Here is a 6,893-nt window from a genome sequence, read left to right as displayed (position 1 = left end):
GGGACTAAAGACGCCGGAAAACATCCACATGGGATTAAGAATTCTGTCAACTGCCCCCCAGCAGGCGCGCGTGCGTGTGCATGCGTGCATAGACACATTTAATGGTCTCCCACAGAAGTCACAAAAACTCCCACTCAACCCTCACCAACTGCTCTTCGTCTGCTTCCATACACGTACACAAACACACACGCGCGCGCGCGCACACGCACACGCAGTGTGAGAAAGTTGAAGTCTGGCCGAGCAATCGCCCTCACACGGGAAGTGCAGGCCTGAGGTCACGTGCGGTTCACCATCGAGCCACAAGACGGCGACAAGTCTCCCCTTTTGGGAACGCGCTAAACATGTCTTCTTCTCACCACGAGAGAGCGTTATCGATCAACGTTTGATCCTGGTCGCTTTTCAATTCGAAACAGTCCATATTTTGGAATTTTGCATCACACTCCTTGGAAGCATTTTTTTGGGGCATCAGTCAGAATTAACAACGTTTTCCAATTCTTTTAAAATATTTGTGTTCATCAGAATCAGACACCCGCGTGCTTCGTTGCCGCAAGGCTAACGCCAAAACAGCTTTAATTTAAATGCAGTTTCATTCCTCATATTATGGCCATTATTTACATTTCATTTACCCCATTTCCAGGATGAATTTTTTCACGCAGTCTGCATATTCCCCCACACACTCAAAATGAGCAGTTCGCACGTGTACGTGTGCTGCCACTCTATTCATTTACATGCTCATAAATCATTCATGAGCGACACTTTGCTCTCTCCCTCTCTCACACCCACACACACACGCGCACCTACTTGTGCTTTGGGCAGTGTTCTAATGAGGTGTGAGAAGTCATTTTCAGACAAAAGCAGAACGGAGTGACGGAGTTCCCCACTGAGCCTCTCATTTACACCACAAATGCACTTTCAACAGATTAGAGTTCGCCTTGGCTTAGCTAAGGGCAATATCTCGACTGCTGACCCTCTGAACTTTGTCTGGCCAGTCACGCATGGCAGGACTCCATTCCGCGTTCCCTTAACACGCGCATGTGTTGATATCTAAACGGAGTCTTCTTCCCTTCCCTGCCCACAACATTCAGGAGTTGGGAAACAAGATTTCTCCTCTGACTAATTCCCCGACTACAAAGCCTCCATTGTTTTTCAGTGTGGCCCCCCTTCCCTCTCCAGGACGCCCCCAATTAGCAGCAGGGGCCGCAGCAACATTGAAGTGGCTTTTGACAGAAGCAGTCAGGCCACGATTGCGCCTCAACGCTCACGGCACACTAGGGAGGAAAAGCATCAGGATTGTCCTTCCAAATGATGAACCGAGTTCGTGTTCAAGCAGCGCAGATGCTTTGCAAGTTTTCCAGTGCTTGACATGTTCGTTGGACAATCAAAAAGTGTGCCGAGGGTGGCTACCGAGTGGGACGGTAAGAGTGCAGTTTCCTGGTTTGATTTTCAAAATAAATTACAGACGCCTTAGCACACGTGGACTCCATCACATTCACGGGCAAATAATAAACGGCAATGACAATGACAAAGATTGAAAAATAATTTCAAAAACAACAATCATACATTTCCGCACACAATTTAATTTACGACCACATCTTAAATTTCAATGAACAATTATAATAAGTAGTAAATAAACGTTTATAATTCTTGTAAAAATGACAAATGTGTGAGAAAAGATCAGAATCGAAGGTACAAGCAAAATTACAGTACAAGACAAAAATTAAGAATGCAGTTCAAAAAAACCAAAACAAGAATACATTCATGCTCTTGCAGTTGTGTCCAGATGATAAAAAAATGACCGTGGAATGGAATTATAAAAAAGTCCAACAAATTTGGAAAATAACAAAATAAAGATGAACTTTCTGAAACGAAATCATTGTGAATACAATTAAAATGCCTTTTCTTTTTTGATTGACGAATGTAATGACAAGAATTGTGCATGATCCAGAAGAAAGAAGGCGCAAAGTGCAACCCGAAGAAAAAAAAAAACCCTATGCGCGTCGTTTATTATGAAAGGACTTCCGGGGCTCGCTGCGGCTCACGGCTGTTGAAGGTAACTTGACAGACGCGCGGGGGCGCTACGGCCGGGGAGGGTGAGGAGGAAGCTTCTTCTTCATCATCATCATCATCGCGCTCGCTTGGCTTGACAAGAGCGCGACCTTCGAGCCGAGCACGACGCGCACGAGCGCTCCTCGCCGGGCTATTCACCGGACACACTTCGCAGAGGTTTGGAGCAGACCGAGTCGGAGCTTCTCGGGACCCGTTTTTAACCCCCTTTCTTTTTCCCCTGGGAATCTTTTTCCAAGTTGTTTGGGCACACCAGGATGTAAACACTTACCCGGTTTTTCCACCGCTGTGACATTTTTTGGGGGGGGGGGGGGGGAGTAGCGAAGCCGCAGGACGACGGCGCGAGGGTAAGTCGACACTTTTATTTTATTAAAGCGCAGTTTATCCAGGAAATAGTCCGCTCCTTCACAAGAAGTGCGTGAGCAGCGAGCGTCACACCGGACTCATGTTACAAAACACCCAATTCGGTGTCCGCTTGGACGCGGTCAAGCGACGGTTGACTCGCCGAGCAAAAGTTTTGTCGTTGGTGAGAGATTTGGGATGATCGGCACGCGTTTCAATCCCCCTTGCACTGCCTTGACTGAGCGGGCTGCCGCCGCTGCTTTTACCGAAAGGAGTGGCTGAATTGTTGCTGCGTTGATTTTTTTTTTTTTTTGCTACTATTTACTTCGGATCTCGTCTGGCGTGAACTTTGACACGAATGCCGATTGGTTTACGTCGGGCGCGCTGATGATGTACAGCGCGCCGACCTGGATGTGCGGGCGCCTTGCCTGCTGTTTAACAAGGCGACCTAGATGTGAGCTTTTTTTTTTTTTTCCCTCGTTCGAGTTTGGCACGAGGGGACGAGTGGAATGTGTCTGGGACCAATCAGTACGCAGAACATCTGGAGCCTCTCCGCGCAGCTCCCTGGGCTGATCCTGTTGAGCAAGTCTGCAAACAGCCTCGAGAAAGCCAACACCTCGATTGATTGCAGCGCTTGACGTCGGAATATCATACCAAATTCATTCTTAAAAGAAGAGAAAGTCGTCACGTCCTCTAAAAAGAAATTCGATTGGAATCGAGGCCGGATAAGGACCGTTTTTTTTTTTTGTAGCTCCATACGTATAGCACATTTGACAATAAAGTTGTATTCAATTCAATTTAAAGAAGGTTAGCGAACCACATTGAAATCCACCAAGTGGCCACGATCAGTCTTGTCTGAAGCCCCAAGAAACAACACTGGGATAAAAACAATTCCAATTTTCGGATATAAATTCTACTTTGGTCCTGAAAGTCAAAATGATTTCAAAGTAATGAGTAGAAGAGTCTACGTCAAAAATACAGTACAGTACATTCAAAAAAATCAACTACACTACTGAAATACTTTGTTGCATTCCAAGACTGACATTGATGTCAATTCATGACCTGGGGGGGGGGGGGGGGGTTGCTAATGTTATGCGGTCATTTGGCCAGCAGAAGGCGCTTCCACTTCTCAAATTCTTCTCTGTGTGTCTTCCAATTCTGATGACGTCATTCATTTGCGCCGTTGTAGTGCAGCAAATGTTGGATTGTCTCTTTCGGAAAGGAAGGTCCACCGCACACCAAACAATGTGGACAAAAGCTGAAACCGTATAAGTGTATGAAAAAAAAAAAGGCAACTCCCCTGCCACGCATCCTCCCCGCTACTGTACTGTTAGTTTGTTTTCTGAGGTGACTCATCCGATGACAATGCAGAACCAGGCAGTTGTTTTCGCCTCGTTTTTCTTTTTTAAATCCCATGACGGCGTCGGGAAAATACTGAAAGACTCCCAACTGGTTTTGGAGTTTGAGTTGCGATGACTCCTCATCCGCGTATGAAAAGCGTCTGCGGCGTCGTCGCCGTGCGTGGAATGTGATGGAAGGCGATGGCGCCGCGGTGGGCGTGGCTAACCCGTCCCCTTGTCCATGAGCTGTCGGTCAGGCGCCGGCGCAACTTTTGGTTTCCAAGTGGATGCGGAAGGAAGCCAAACTGTGCACAAGTTAACACGGCCATGCTGCTAGCGCTACTAGTCAAGAGCCAGATGTTCAGGAGGAGCATTTTCTTCGACTTGCCACTTTTGCTGGCAGTATTGCAAGGGAAGGGTGAGCGTCGATGGCCTCGGCGCGCGTGTTTGCACATGAGCGGGGCGTGCGGCGCCGCTGTTTGGTTTTCCTGCAAGCGTTCGAAGGTCGCGTTTGCCGGCGAGGCCGCGTGTCGCTCTGCGCCACGACTCGCAGTGGCCACTCGGATGTCGTCTTCCTCACATCCTCGCACACCCGCGCGGGGCTCAAAGCTAACTCGGGGTACAGTCGCCGATGTCATCAGTCACAAGGATGTCAGGAAGGGAAACCGCGACGAGGGAAACGACAGCGCTTGATATGGAAATGTGTGTGTGGAGCGGAGGACCGAGTGGAAGACGCTCGGCGGGAAGCTGCATCTCATTAGCGTTGTCTGTGCCAGGCGGGAAGCTGCCAGTCGCTCACACACACACGCAACGCTTTTCAAGGACACAGAGCCGACTGGATGACCTCCAAGCAAATGCCAGCCCCTTCATTGCGTGTGTAAATCTGCACATTGGAGTGGTGCAGTTGCACTCGCGCGATGCCATCCAGGGCCCGGCTCCGTGTGGCGCGCGCCCGCCTAGCCAACGGTGGCCCGCCCGCGCGCGTCGTCGTCGCCGCGGCGCGTCCATGCTCATCGCAAACGTGTTTCTTGTCAGCCAAGAAGAGAATTTGCCGTTTTCGCCCCCCCCCCCCCCCGGCCCCCAACCCCCGCGGTCGTCTTTTGACCGAGCTCAGGCCTCCAAATGGAGGTGGCGACGTGCACGAATATAGCAAAGCGCGGTCCTGATCGTGAGAAAGGCGCCATTGTTCAACTTGCGGCAGGATTGAGGGCTTATTTCAGGCCGGAGCCGCCGCCGCCGCCGTCGTCGTCGTCATCCGCGTGGGAACGCCGCGAATAAGAGAAACCTGCGACGGCGAGCGATACTCAAGGCGACGACGCTCGTCACTGCGAGACGGGCGGGCGGGCAAGCCGCTCACCTCGTCGCAACACCCCGAGGACTAGTCACGGACCAGCGGCAGCATCGACAAGCATCCAAGAGTGAAAACTTTTCTAGTCTTGACCGGCAATTGCTTATTTATTTAACCCCCCCCCCCGCCGTGATCTTCACTTCACAAAAAGCTCGACGAGTTGCAACCATCACGGTCACGAAAGCCGGTATAGACGGCATGAATCACACTTGACCTTGATAAATCACAATTTGGGAAACCGCACTCTATATTTAGGGGGGGGGGGCGGGGGGGAATTCCCCAAAAGCAGAACTTGAAGAACGTAACTTGACTGGCTAGCTCGCGGCAACATTTTCCCAGCAAACCTTCTTCCCGTTTTTAGCGGACTTCCTCATCTGACCGAAAACGCGGTTGCCGAGCAAAAAGTGGACGGAATGCGCTTGTTGGAACGCTTTCAGGCCGACGGATTTTTCTCTGCTGACACTTCAAAGTATGAAAAGGGCTTTTCATGACTTTCATTTATTCAAACGACAGCTCAGAAATGCTCCACGAGTGTCTGGAATTGAACGTCAGTTTGCCATTCCCGCCGTGACCTCTCATCTTTTCGACGCACACTTTCCAGCCCCTCCGGCAAAAAAACGACATCCTGAAAACGGCGTCGGGGCCAAGAGGCGCGCTTCCGAAAAAAAATACAAATCAAAACGCATCAAGCTGAAACAAGCGCGTGAGAAGATGCGCCGATTGGGGCTAAACGCAAGCGAGCATCCGGAAGGAATGAGAATCATCGGAAGTCCTCCTTCGAGACTGGTGGTCCGACTTTCCCCGCAGCTCGCATGGGGGCGGGGGGGGGGGGGGGAAAGCCCCCGCCGTCCCTTTGGAATTCCAGCCTGACGTCAGTTAACGCGGAACACATTTGGAGTTTGGCAGCCGCTCGCCTCGTCCATCCCCGCCTCAGCGCTTCGCACACCCTTTTACGTCAACGACAGTGTGCGTGTGTGTTCGGGTCGAGAGGGTGAAAGGGTTAATTGAAGGCCCCAAAAACGGTCGCTCGTCGGCTGTCGTCCACGCAAAAAGGGGGAGGGTACTTTTCGATGTCTCACCGGTCAGGAAGAAAGCAAAAAAAGTGCGCTTCAACATAAAAAAAAGACGGTCACAATAAGTGATTGTGGTTTTCAATTGCATTCTGTCCTTTTTATTCTTCAGTTTGGGGTTGTAGCGCCACCTGTGGCGCTCGAAAGCCAGCGCATGCGTTTGTTCCCATGTTGACATGGAGGAAGGGGCCGCTTGCGTCGTTGCTTTAAACGTTCCGGGAGTCCCTCGGGAGGCGGCGTGAAAGTCCTCGGTCGTGCCGTTTGAGTTCTTCGTCCCCCCCCTGGCGAGGTCACGACCTTCCGAGCCTCGCTCAGGAAGTCGTTGACGGCCATCCGCACAGGAAGTCGGCTTCCTCTCATTCCTCGCCGCTTTCCATCCCGGGCGCATTCCCGGACCACTTTGCGCCAGCCGCATTCCGAGGCCGGCCTTTCCGAGTGCGTTCGCGTGTCCGTGTTTTTTGTGTCGCTATTTGGAATATTTCCCACTGCAAAGCACCTCGTGCTGCGTTTTTAGGTCCGGAAAGAACCACGTGACCACACTTTCCTCGGATATGATTCGATGAAGTTGGACGTGGGCCAAACGCATTTCTCGTGTCCGCCGGTTGACTTTGCACCGGCTGCTTGATGATGGCGAACTTGCCAGTCACTTCTCCACCTCCCTTTCAGCAGCCCAGCTCATTAGCCCGCGTGCTGGTTACGTCATGGGATCGTTGCAATTTGACATTTTTC

Source organism: Hippocampus guttulatus, chromosome 22 (assembly GCF_054856545.1).
Source record: "Hippocampus guttulatus isolate MCC_2025c chromosome 22, RoL_Hgut_1.0, whole genome shotgun sequence".
NCBI lineage: Eukaryota > Metazoa > Chordata > Actinopteri > Syngnathiformes > Syngnathidae > Hippocampus > Hippocampus guttulatus.
This window is presented reverse-complemented; position numbering follows the sequence as displayed.